The sequence below is a fragment of the Acomys minous genome (genome assembly GCF_964271855.1).
Source record: "Acomys minous genome assembly, chromosome: 16".
Lineage (NCBI taxonomy): Eukaryota > Metazoa > Chordata > Mammalia > Rodentia > Muridae > Acomys > Acomys minous.
Window position 1 is genome coordinate 28,196,195 of NC_140498.1, and position 13,864 is coordinate 28,210,058.

General features: G+C 36.3%; 1 protein-coding gene across 2 annotated transcripts in view; it reads left to right on the top strand.

The window, feature by feature from the left end:
- The first annotated feature begins 13,050 nt into the window (after window positions 1-13,050).
- Window positions 13,051-13,864, top strand: part of GABRA1 (gamma-aminobutyric acid type A receptor subunit alpha1) — a 55,123-nt gene continuing 54,309 nt past the window's right edge. The window contains exon 1 of one of the 2 annotated variants that reach the window (XM_084762876.1): window positions 13,051-13,429. The gene's annotated coding sequence lies outside the window, so the exon portion shown is untranslated. Of the gene's footprint in view, window positions 13,430-13,524; window positions 13,559-13,864 lie in introns of those variants that run through there. The other variant, XM_084762877.1, reaches the window with a different exon arrangement.

A 13,864-nucleotide genomic window follows, 5' to 3' on the forward strand; every position in this document is an offset into this window, starting at 1 on the left:
TTAAGTGTTTCTTAGCCATTTGATTTTTCCTCTGTTGAGAATTCTCTATTTAGCTCTGTACCTCATTTTTAATTGGATTATTTGGTTTTGTGGTGTTCAGTTTCTTGAGTTCTTTATGTATTTTGGATATTAGCCCTTTGTCAGATGTAGGGTTGGTGAAGATTTTTTTTTCCCAGTCTATAGGCTGTCCTTTTGTTCTGTTGACAGTGACGTTTTCCTTATAGAAATTACAAAAATTATATGCACTAACTGTATAGAAAAAGGATGGAAAAATTTGTGAGGGAGATGTGGCTGGATAGATGGCTTGGGATTTAATGTCTTGCTTTCCTAGAGAACCCTAGTTCAGTTGCCAGCTCCCATATGGAAGGGCTCATAACCTGCTGTAACTCCAACTTTAGTGGATCTTATGTCATTTTTTTGACCTCCAAAGATGGCAGCAATCGCATTTACATATATCTATCATTCAATCCACCCACCCACAAAAATATGCACACACATATAAAAATAGTCTTAAAAGTAAAACAATAAACCTTTTATAATTATAGACAATTTGGGGAATCAGAATATATATATATTCTAGGCTTGGATCAAACCTAAAATAACGTTGCTTACTTCTCTCTAAAGTTGAGATGGGCATCACAATGCCCCACTTAACTTGCATGTTATTTTGTGAACTGGCAACCACTATATTTAGATTTTTCCTTTCAAATAAGAATGCATTATAGTGGGGGCTGGAGAGATGGATCAGTGTTTAAGAACCTTATCTGCTCTTCCAAAAGACCCAGGTTCAATTCCTAGAGCCCACGTGACAGCTCACAACTGTCTGTAATTGCAGTTCAAAGGTATCTGACACCAATGCACATAAAATAAAGTTTAATAAATTATTTTAAGAAAATGCATTATACCTAGATTTTCTTGCCAATGAATAAATACTTATTCATAAATTTCTACATAAAATTAGTGATGTAGATATATCCAAATATATTGAATAATTCTTTTTTTACATTTTGGATGCTCCCATGATAGTCATAATTTAATTTTCCATTTAGGTATATGCTGCTACACTTGAATTAATTTTTTATTAAGTAAATTACTGAAATCGAGTGCAAATTTTGACTTTGAAATAAATTGTCATGGATGCTAGCTTACCCCTAATAAAGAGTGCTGCTTACCATCAATTATTAGTTTTGATTATTTAGACAACCATGACATCATATAGCTTCAATTTGTATCTCCTTGACCAAAATTGTAGTCAAATAATAATTTCTGTGTTCACTGACCATAAGCAGAAACTTTTTGTTGATTTATCATTGCAAGCTCTAGATTTCTCTCTTTATTAATTAAAAGTTTTCTCCTTCTGCCAGGAGCCCATTTTAGTTTTGGGGAGTGAAAATGATTTTAAAGGGTTTGGTTGAGATTACCTTGGTTTGGTTTACTTTACCTTGCAACCTATGTCTCACTCCACAAACTATGTATTAAGTTACATTGGTTTGAAAAACTATTCATATAGAATCTAATTTATATAGTAAATCTGTAATATAAAGTCTTCATATGTTGGTAACTGTGTAATTCTTTCTGTATATAACTGCTGTGTTCTATTTAATATAGCTTTGTGCACATTTTTATATAGGATAAAACAAATTATATGCCTCATTTCCCTACCTTAAATGTTCGTGATACTGTTCATATTAATTCCTTTAGTAATCTTTTAATCAACTTATATTTTTATAAAAATCAAGCTAAACAGATCACTGAATGTGACTTATTTTTATTTTGTATGAATGAGTTGTAGATACTCTAAAGCAATGAATATCTATAAAGATATGAATTCTGCCAAGAGTCACCAGGATATGATGCTAAGGGCTTGACAAAGAATGTGTTATCATATAATGAGGTGTTAAGTAGGGAAATCTCAAATTTAGGTTTAGATTTGTAAACTATATTTAAGAAATGATCTTCAAAAAAAGATATTACTGAAGCCTGTTTATACAGAATTAATATGCATAAATAACTACCTGGGTTGTCTAGAAATCATGTTTTTTGTATTTTATACTCTTTGTTTAATAAATATTTGATAATATACTCTAAAAACTGCTACTAATTATATATTAATGTTTCATATATAATCAATATTCAAGTTATAATATTTCAAAATGAAAGATTGCCTTAAAAATTAGGGGCCGTATAGGATTTTATACACACATCCAGGAGGTTTAAAAAGTATCCAGTGCTTAACTGTAGAGCTCTCATTTTCCATTTTGTTATGGCTTATCATCTTAAAACAAAGAAAATACTGGCATATTATCTATTGTGGTTTCACAGTCATTGCTTGTTTGTTGGTTTTTGGTTGTTGTTTTGTTTTGCTGCACCGCTGAATGTTGTTTAGATTCAAATTACACATTATTTTAGGAAAATATGCACAGAGGCAGCCCAGTTTTACACTGAACTATTTTAAGTTCACAGAACCTTTTCTGAGTATATACATGGTATGTCCGGAAGCAAGGCTTGTACTTGAGCCCCCTTTAAGCTTCTGACAAAGGCTTTCTGAACCTTGTCTGACCTTCACCAACTATGTTCCTCCAAGCCACAGGGCAATTCCACCAAATTCGATGACTTGTTTGGGAGCCTGACAAAAAATTTCTTCAGGCAGTGAAGTCATGATTTAAACATATGGCTGTCAGACTAACTTAGGACAGTTCAGTCTGTAAAATAGCTAGTTTTCCTAGAGGTATGAAGTCTCAAGGTCACCGGAAGAGGAACCAGGGTGTTTTCAAAGACCTGACTCTGAAGCTCAGTTTAGCTGAGCTGCTTTTTTTCCAGACAGAATTTTCTGTCTTCTGGGTTTATTCCACCTATTATATTAGAAGACTATAGACATACCTAACTTTATATTAATATACATAGAGCAGAAATGTTTTATTTTTTAATGAAATAGTTGGTATGTGTGCTTATTGCAGTGTCTGGCCATTGGCAAGTTTCAGTTGATTCAACAGAGTGTGAGTTTCTCTGTAAACAGTTTCACAAGTCTAAACTAACAATATGGGAACTCCGAAACAGTATTCCCAGTTTTCCTTAGTTCTATGTAGAAAAAATGGCCATTCAGTTTCTGAATTTACTGAGTTCATTGTAAATGGCTTGTTTTGCAGTGGCCCTCTGGAGTTTGGTGAATTTCTACTATCTTCAGTAGTATTTATTCCAACTGTCAGAAAAGAGTAAGAAGTAACAAGACTAGGTTACACTCTGATTTATTCATTATTTTATGTCACTTATTTTTATTCCACTTTATTTATTCCAATATAAAGCATCCTATGCTGTCACTTAACCTTTATTGTCTTGTTGGCAAAAGCATTGAGTAGAAGCCGGTTGCAGAGCATATATTTTACCTCCTGTTGTGGGGTTATGGCTTCATTTTCCTTTATTTTCAGCCTTAAGCATTTTATATCTTATGGCTGACCACCTACTGACTAGAGTTCCTCTGCAATAATGAATTCACTATCCATGCAAAGGACAGTTCTTCCTTGCTTCAGGCCACAACTATATGATAAAGAAAACCAAATGGTCAATTTGGTATTTGTGGATTTTATGCAAGTAAAACAGTGCCATTGCAAAGCTTCTGCTGGTGTGACCAGAACATCCTGAAACCCCATTTCAATGTTAAAAATCTGGTAAACAATAGAGGAAATGCTGCTTTCTGTAAGATAGCATGCATTTCAAAGACGACGGCTGAAAACAAAACAAAACAAAACAAAACATTGCCACAAATTGTTGAGAGTGTTTAAACATACAAATAACTATACAGGTATTAACTCATAACTATTCAGGTATTAACTCATAGATACTGCATGTATGATGAAAAATATGAATCTCCTGTTTCAAATATGAAAACTGAAGTTCAGAGAAAATGTCCAAGAACAAAAAAGTCACAGAGAAAAGAAGGAAGAAAGAAAGAGAGAAGGAAGCAAAGTCAGACAGAAGTAAGGATGGAGGGAAGGATAGAAAAAAGGATAGATCTGTCTCCAAGTTCCTTTGCTAAATATTATGCAATGTGTTTCCATAAATGAAATGTCCACAGCTATATTTTGTTGTAATATCTAATCATAAAATAGCTCATCATAATCTTCTCTGAAGACTGTGTGGTATGAGAAGGGATTTATCTTCACTGGTTCGTAATTACAGGGTTGAAATCAACAAATCCAGACCTGTGTATCTGAGAAAGTCCTGTCTACTTTCTGAACCTAATTTCCCTATATGTAAATGGTGCTATTATAAAAAATTGGACTGAAAATTATATTGGAATAAACCTTAGTGAGATATCAGGTATGATATTGTCTCTAATGAAAAGCTGGCCATATCTATGAGCTAAGAAAGTATTATTTTGAGACTCATTTTGTCCTATTCTGAAAGCAATTTAGAATGATCTACCTTACACTGAATCTGAACACTGATTGTAAGTGGGGCCATACAACATGTCCACTGCACTGCCTTCAGAACTTCACTTCATGTTTTTCAATGGCTACTATCTTTACAGGCAGCTAAAGTATTCAGTAAACAACAATACCAGAAGCAATGTTTTTCCGAAACAACTGAGCACTGCATGTACGAACTCACAGTGGTGAGTCAGGATCTCCAAGGTCTGTGTAAACTCAGCCAGAAAACAATCCTGGCATGAGAGAGGGATTGTTGTGAAGTCCCACTCAAAGCTAAGCAACTAATGGTGTAAGATGGAAGCCTTGAAAAGGGGGATTCATTCTCTTTAAGAATGTGGCTTCACGAAGTGGGGCTTGGAACTTAACAGAGAATTCTCAACAGAGGACTATCGAATGGCTGAGAAACACCTAAAGAAATGCTCGTCCTCGTTAGTCATTAGAGAAATGCAAATCAAAACGACACTGAGATTCCATCTTACACCCATCAGAATGGCTAAGATCAAAAACTCAAATGACACCACATGGTTGGCAGGGATGTGGAGAGAGAGGAACACTCCTTCATTGCTGGTGGGAATGCAAACTAGTACAACCACTTTCGAAAGTTATCTGGCGCTTTCTCAGAAAAATGGGAATAGGGCTTCCTCAAGACCCAGCTAATCCCACTCCTTGGAATATACCCAGAAAATGCCCTACCACACAATAGGGACATATGCTCAACTATGTTCATAGCTGCTTTATACATAATAGCCAGAACATGGAAACAGCCTAAGTGTCCCTCAGTAGAAGAATGGACTAAGAAACTGTGGTACATTTACACTATGGAATACTACTCAGCTATTAAAAACAAGGAATTCCTGAAATTTGTGGACAAATGGATTTATCTAGAAATTATCATAATGAGTGAGTTCACCCAGAAGCAACAAGAGTCAAACGGTATATCCTTACTTATATCAAGACACTAATCCAAGGGATATGTCCCATGAAAAACCTTACTTACCAGGAAAGTGGGTCAGAGGAGAGGACATCCTATTGAGACTTTAAGTGAGAGTAGCATGGAAGAATGGGGAAATAGTAGGATCCACAGGGTCTTGGAAACCTACAAGAAGAACTTTATGACAGGCAGATCTGGGTCCTGGGGGCCTCCTCAAACTAAGGCACCAGACAAGGAGAATATAGGCAGTATACTTCGAACCCCTACCAAGACCTAGCCGATGAACAGGATATTCTCCACCGTTGAGTGGAGAGTGAGATCTGACTCTCACACAAACTCTGGTGCCCCCTTTTCTGACCACGTCCCCTGGACGGGGAGGCCTGACGGCACTCAGAGGAAGGATAGCAAGTTACCAAGAAGAGACTCGATATTCTAAGAGCATATATAGGGGGAGGAGGTCTCCCTCAATCACAGACATAGGGGAGGGGAGAAGGGGGGAAGTAGAAGGGAGGAAGGAATAGGAGGAAACAAGGGAAGGGCTAACAATCTAGATGTAATATGAATAAATTAATAATAAGAAATTTTTAAAAAATAAAAAAATTTTAAAAAAGTAAATGGGATGAAAAAAATTTTTTTAAAAAAGTGTGGCTTCAGTAGATTGGCCATGTTCCAGTGGGACACCAGAGGCCCAAGGGTTTATAGAGAACTCTAGTTAGACTCAGTGCATTAAAAAATAACATGAAAGGGTTGGAGAGACGACTTGACAGTTAAGAGTACTTAACTGCTTTTGCTGTTGAGTGGAGTTTTGTTGTCAGCACCTAGTCATTCAGGTAGGTGTAAGATGGAATCTCAGAGTCATTTTGAGTTACAAGGGATACAAGGTTTACTTCCAATACTTTGAAAGTGCTATTGCAGGCCGTTTAGGATAAATAAGTTATACAAGTTAATTGTCAGTTGATCAAATCATGGTCATATCAATTACTAGTCTTTTTATCACAAGATTCTTAGTTTTACAACATAGATAAGATTCTATATAAAAATATTGTAAAATAGTTAAAATAAGGTCTTCAGAAACCTCAGAGACATACAGAATATGGCATTTAATTTTTAAAAATTATTTTAGAGATTCACTGATAATGAGACAGGTTAACTCCTGGCAACCCCAACCTACCTCAAAAAAGATGATGAGCATCAAAGAACCTCCTTATGGAGATAAGTTTCAAATGTGATGAATAAGCTACTGGCCAAAATGTCTCATTTCTACCACAGAAAGAACCCTGCCTAAAAAAGGGCAAGCTTGGATTCAGGCAGAATTGACAGCCAAACTCTTTCAAGACAGGGTAAGCAAGTCCTCAATAGTTTCTGCCTCACAAATATGTCTGTCAGATATATTGGGCCAGAAGACTGATGAAGATGTTCCAACGATATAGAGAGCTTTGGGTGACTATTGAGGTAACAAACTGTCTCTACCTGCACTCCTGGCATACTCAGGTAATCAATTTTATTCCTTCTCAAGTCTCTGATGGGATTGAAGACCAGATTGTTCAGTTTTACAATTAAACTTAGTTGTTTAGTGGTTATGATGTTTTAAGTTGATAATGACAAGATACGATAGAGATTGATTTACATTCAGAATTTTAGAAGCACCAAGTTGGAAAGGTGTTTTCTTCAATTTTTGCCAAATACAAATAGCCAAAACACTAAGAATGCAACATATATGTAATTCCTGCTTGTTTCATGGTTCTTCTTGCTCTAGGTAGTTTATTATATATATATGTGTGTGTGTGTGTGTGTGTGTGTGTGTGTGTGTGTGTGTAATAATATAAATGTATATGTAAAAATATTTAAAGTATTTAATAAAGATTTCCCCTCTTAAAAAATTGTAGTAAATCAAATCTAATTTTTACTTTCCACACTCAACACAGAAATTAGCTACATTTGGATGTATTTATGTACAATCATAATAAAAATGCATCCACATTCACACCCTTGCTTTCATTTCATTCCACAAAGCACAATTATTGTAAGCATCAAGAAGCGGGAGCTACTGAACAGATGGGGCATTAGTGTCTTAATTCTTGATCTTTGTTCCCATAAATCCTTCCATTTCATATCCTTTCCACAAATCCTGCGACCATTCAGGGCATGGTGAATGGCTTTTCAAATGCTGCTGTAATGATCGTGTCATTTTTGTGTGCATTATGATTTTAAACAAATATGTAAATGCAGATGACCAACATGATAATGAGAGCACATTAAAATCTTGAGATACTATAAACCAGACACATCATAGTCCTACCGGAAGATCCTACATAAACTAAGTGCAGTTTCTTAGAATCAGCTTGTCTATTATTTTACTATTATTTCTGGTAAGTAAACTTTCTAAACTTTTTTCCTGGATAGTAGTTACTTAATATGTATTGCTAATTGAGCATTTATTCATCTCATTTTCCTAACAAAAGTCAGAGAAATAGATATGCATCCATACTTACAGTTAAAATGTGTTCGTTTTGTATACTTACCCATGCATTTCAAATCTACCAAATGAAACCCGTACACATAATTAATAGCTTAGCAATGTTCTACAAATGTTCTTCATTTAGGTTATTTAGCATGTATCAGATATTGCATTTCAAAATCTCTTGCATTGTGGCTATTTTAGGAGTTGTCTATTTTCATACCTTCTTTCTGACTTATCTCATTGTCTTCAAATTATCAAGTGAATCTCCAAAACAGAAAACCCTTCTTCAGAGTTTGGGCAATAAGAAGACTATTTATTTTTAAATAAATAAAATCACTTCTTGCTGACAGCTTATCATTTCATTCAGTTCTAAATAAATCTGAATTTATCTGCGTGAGTTGATGAATTTGACATCTATGAAAAGTATTTTAAAGAAAATGGGTGAATCCAGGTTATATGTTGAAAATTACCAACAGACGAAACCTCCAGTGTGCTCTATGTAAATAACTATTAAATTGTCCCTGTATCCTCTACATGTTTCTATCTTATCTTTTAATCAATCAGAGAAGAAGGTGTTTTGAGTATATGCTTGGTAAATCTATGTTCATGTAAACGAGCTTTGGATGGACCATGTGTAATGAGGATTCCATGAGGCCTCTTATTCTCTTCAAATGTTGTGTTTCAGAGCTATGTAAAATAATCTATAGCTAAGAACGATATATTGATAATCATATTTTTATCAGAACATCTTACAAATAGGAACATAGTCTTTGGAATAAGATGGCATGGGAGTTAGCTTCTCCTAATATCTTACAAAATCACCTCTCTTTTGGAATTTTAGTCTCATACAAAAATGAATACTTATCCAGTATTATGAGTTATGTGGCAACTCTTTTAAAACACATATTAAATTTTAGTAAACAAATATATTTATAGTAAGAGATAAAATGAAAAGAAATGTACATTCATTAGATATAATTTATATTTCAAACAACAGAGTCAAGTGAGATATTTTTCCATGCAATGCTGGAACTCAAAGGTATGATTACCTTACTAGAACTTTTCTATTATTGGGGCTTGGAAAACCTTGGTAATATACCCAGCCATGGAGCTGCTACATGTCAGAGACTCTGGGTCATATGTATACATAAATATATGGATATACACATATTTCATACTAATATTTACTCATATATAATTGTTTAACTTGTCTGCAAATAGTATTGGGAAATGATGCTATTCTTACAATCTGACATTTTCATGGGATTTGTCTATTCTATACCATCAGATTTTAAGATGCCTATGACTCAAATGAAAACAATTGCATTTTTTATTTTTATTTTTACATTATATTTACATGTCCATTAATATGTGCAACTGTCACACTATGCTTGTAAATTGAAAATAAAAGATACTGTATTGAATGGCAAATGTACTTCAATTGAAGTACAAAATTATCAATTCTTAAAAACAATATTTTTATTACAGTATCAATTATACAAGAAGGAATATTTGATATAATATATTTATACAAATCACTAAGTAGGGTAGTCTGTATTATATGCTAGTAAAATTAGTAAATTTTCAAATATTGTGTGTATTCATTCATTTATATATAATACATATAGATATTCAAGTACAACCTTTGTGCTTATTATTGTGGATTTTTAACCATGTTTCACCATATATTAATATTGAGACATATTTTCAGCACACGTATGTCTGAGCCATGCCAACAACTTTTTGAAAGTGACCTTGTTCCAGGTTTCGGTAAAGCTGATTTTTAAAAACTATATTTCATCCTCACCTCAAATTATTTTGTAAATGTTAAAAAAGATTCACTGAATAAATGAGAACACTCATTATTTTTTCCATCATTTACTGCATATTTAGTTGAGAAAGTAAATGCAGTTTTCTATTGATGGGAATCAGCATCACTTCTTCCATTAGGCCAGGCCTCTCTGCCATTTAAAAAATGACAGAAAAAGCAATAGGTATCAAATCAGTAATACCACAGAGAAAGCTATTTGGCCTTTCTAGAATCTCTGGTCTTAGGTTTGATCTTAAATACCTCGTGAGAGAACTATTAAATATTATGAGGGTCTTGGTCACTGGCTTCATGACAAAGATAGAAAATAACAATGAAAAATGAAATTATATGTTGTTTCTTAACACACAGATCTTCAAAATAAACACTCTTCCTGTGAATATTTACTTACTCTCCGATCTTCCTTTAACTTTTAAAACTGCATATTTTTAAGATTAAAATGTCAATTGATATCAGAGGGAAACTGTATGATGACATAAGTGGTCAAGTGTAAATATCAAACAAATGAAAAAGGACATTTGTATGAGCACATACAATAAAGGGACAATGATGTTTGAGAATGAACAGGTGAGTGAACTTTGAATTCATAAATTTAATTTCCATCCTAGAATTGATAATTCATGATCCATAGGACCTAGGGCAAATGCTTTGATCTCTTTAAGCCAGGGGTATGAAAGATTTGTAAAATGGGTATAATAAAACTTGCTTTAACAACTAAACTGAATGATCTGTGCTGAACAAATAGGACATGATTTCACAAAGTAAATAATTAGAAATATCCGATGCCATAATTTTTGCTGCTTCAATAACTTATTTCTTCAAGTACACACTCTTAGAAAAGATTTCCTCCATATATGACAGGAAAAGTATAAAACCATCAACTTTTTAAAAAATTAATGGAGCAGGACTTTAAAAATAGTTTTCCTTTATTAGTTTTCAAATCTTCTTACTTGGAAATAAGGGGCTATATTAATATATTGGGTAGGAAACTATAAATATATTCATAGCTCAGAATTCTGATTACTATTTCTGGGCTTGTCAAGTTGTCAGCATTTTATTTGTTAAAAACATAGGTGTCCTAAAACAATTGCGTATGCACTGCAAGATATACTTAACCTGTGTGTAGATAGATACATACCAGAACTAGGATGATTCACATGGGAATGATGTAGTTATTCTATGGGGTGTTTCGTTTTAGGGGCATTTCTATTTCCGCATTCACACTATAGCTCCAAAATATTATTTGTGTGTGTGTGTGTGTGTGTGTGTGTGTGTGTGTGTGTGTGTGTATGATGCTATGTAGTTACATGTGGTTGTAGTCATACATAAAGCTGTATGAGACTGGAATTGTTCTCAGAGACATTTTCTCAAATACCAGTACAGGTGCCAATATTTGCAAAATCATAATCAATACAGCAATTAGATTGTATGACAGTGGATATAACAGCTAATGTTTACCCCAATTTGTCAAGAAATGTAAAAAAAAAAAAAAGAGCTATACCAATTTAGTCAGGATAAGGAAAGCCTTACAAAATATCACTTTTTAATGACTATTGATTATTTTTCAAAAGGCACTGAAACTAATATAGACTATTAGTACATTGCGGGGAGATAAGAAAAAATGCTTTGTAGTTGTTAACTTGGAGTCTTAGAACCTTAGTGTAATCAGTTTTGGTTTGCAAGCTACTCAATGAATAAGTAAATTAATTGATAAATATGAATGGAGCTACACCACGCAAAGGAATGCCAATGTTCTTCAGTGTCCATCCACACCTGTTGTGTGCTTCACTGGCAACTTACTACTATTTAAAAAGAGACATCTCCAGTCCGTCTCCAAACCTACCTTCCAAATGTTTATCTCTAAAGTTCTTTGTTAGTGAGACACACACACACACACACACACACACACACACACACACACAGAGAGAGAGAGAGAGAGAGAGAGAGAGAGAGAGAGGGAGAAGACAAACTCATTATGAGTGTGGTCTTAGACTGTGTAGACCACATCACTGCAATTGCCTAACTTAAGTTTTAATAGTATAAACTGATCTCCTTGCAGCATAAACCAAGAACACTTGTAGAATACTAAGCACAGAAGTGTTTGGACTGGCTAATTAGCCTTTCTCTTTCCTCTTAAATTATTATTTTATGTTTTGCACACAAGGCATAGTCTTTCTTTCAAATTTCTCCTCGGCTGGAAGTCCAACCAGAAGAAAATGGCCAGAGGGCTTATGAAAACTCAGACTTCGTCTACCAGAAATATGCCACAAGGATGCCTCATATTTTCAGCACCTCCTCCCCTGTGGTATTAAAGTGCTGAAAGGCAGCTCCAGGTAGTGCTGGGCATGTCTACCAGCGCCCCGAGGAAGACAGCACCCATGACCTAAGCTGCAAGCCATTCAGAAAACCTGAGCAAAGAACCACAGTCATCGCTCATTCCCTGAAAATTCAGTTAGGGGAAGATGTCGAACACACACACACACACACACACACACACACACACACACACTCCTTGAGTGTATAATTATCTGTGGGTGGAGAACCCCAGGGAAGGTAATAAAAGAGGGCCCCCGAGAAGGAGAAGAAAAAGTAGAAGCTTCCCCCCCCTCCCCCGACTTCTAAAAATCCCTCCCTCCCCCTCCCATTTTTCTGAATAGAGAATGATGGAGTTCAAGGCAAAGGCATGCTTCCGGAAATGGAGATGTGCCTCTCAAACCCCAAAATGATTTATGTGAAGTTAAATATTCCACGTTCGGAAACCTAGCAAAATCCAGAGTTAAGGGCGACTGTGCTTTCTTCAAGATAACGCACACAGACAGAGGTTAAAAAACCCGGTTCCTAAGCCTGTCTGGCTGTCCTCTAAGCTACAGATGAAAGGCGGGTTGCAAAGCGCTCAGAACCTGAGAAAGTACGAAGGACTCTAAAAAGCAGGAGCCCATTCTTTAGCGGGCAGGGTTCTCCTTTGCTGTCCCTCACTAGTCCTGGCTCTGCAACATGCACGGATTTAGACATATGTGTGGGAGTGTGCGAGGGATAACAAGTCAAGAGGACAGAGCGCTCCACACACGTGTAAGCCTGCATCTCCTAGCTTCGTAGCTTGCGTTCATTCATATGGATGCAGCGGTTAAATATTTGATCAGAGGTAGCGGAGTTACAAGAATCGCTTGTGCTTTAACGAGCACACCATAGAATACGGTGTGCCCGAAAATCACAAGAGAGAAAAGATCCAAAGTGTAGCCCTCATGTCTAACCCTTTCTGCCCTTCCCTACCCCCATTACCAGCACACACCCCCACCCCCAAATAACGAATTGCATGTAGCAGAACCAAGAAGGATCTGAGTGGGCAGCTTCGAAAAAGAGGATTAGGGCCAGAGCGGTGCAAGTTAAATTGCGCTGCATATAAAAAATGGGCGGATTGGTGTCCACATCCAGTGGCTGGTACCACCTTCCTTTCTAAAATAAAATCTCTCTGGCATGAAGTCACCGCCTATTTCACATCCGGTTTGCGCTGGGACGTATTACTACTGTCTTGGTACAGAGAAATCTTTTGTTGTGTAGCTGCAGATTGGATATTGGGAAGCAAATTTGGGTATGAAATCTCCAGTGCAGGAGCACGCAGAGTCCATGATGGCTCAGACCGAGTGAGTGAGCGCGGCGCGAGGACGCCCTCCGCCCGGCGCGCCCGCGCTCGCACACTCGCGCAGCTCCAGTTCACCGCGATCCTCTCTCCCACACTTTTCTCCCGGGTCTGGAGCGATCCGGTGCCCAGAGGGGGCCCCGAGGTAAGTGAGACTTCGGACCGCGAACACCTAGAGCTTGCAACATGCCTTTGTCCTAGCTGGAAAGGCAGGGATGCTCTAGTGGGGGAAAAGAGCAGGAGCCAGCAGGACAGGAGCTGAAGCTGGGAGCAGGTAGAAACAAGGAATGTTTTTCTTTCAGGGTGAAAACTGCAGCGATATAGGAGCAGAATTTTCTCTGTGTGTCTTCCTTCTCTCCTCTTTGAGGCAGATTTGAATGTACCCTGAGGGGTGGGTGTTGACATGTTGTTTTGATTTTTCTTTCTTTTTTTTTTTTTCTTTCCTTTTTTTTTTCCCCCTGGCCAAGGGGAGTGGGGTGAGTTGGGGAGGGGCGCTCGGAGCTTGCCATCAGCTAAAGTTAAGAGGCTAGGACAGAAAACCTGACACCCTGTTCCATCCTAGGGAAGACTCCTCTCCTGA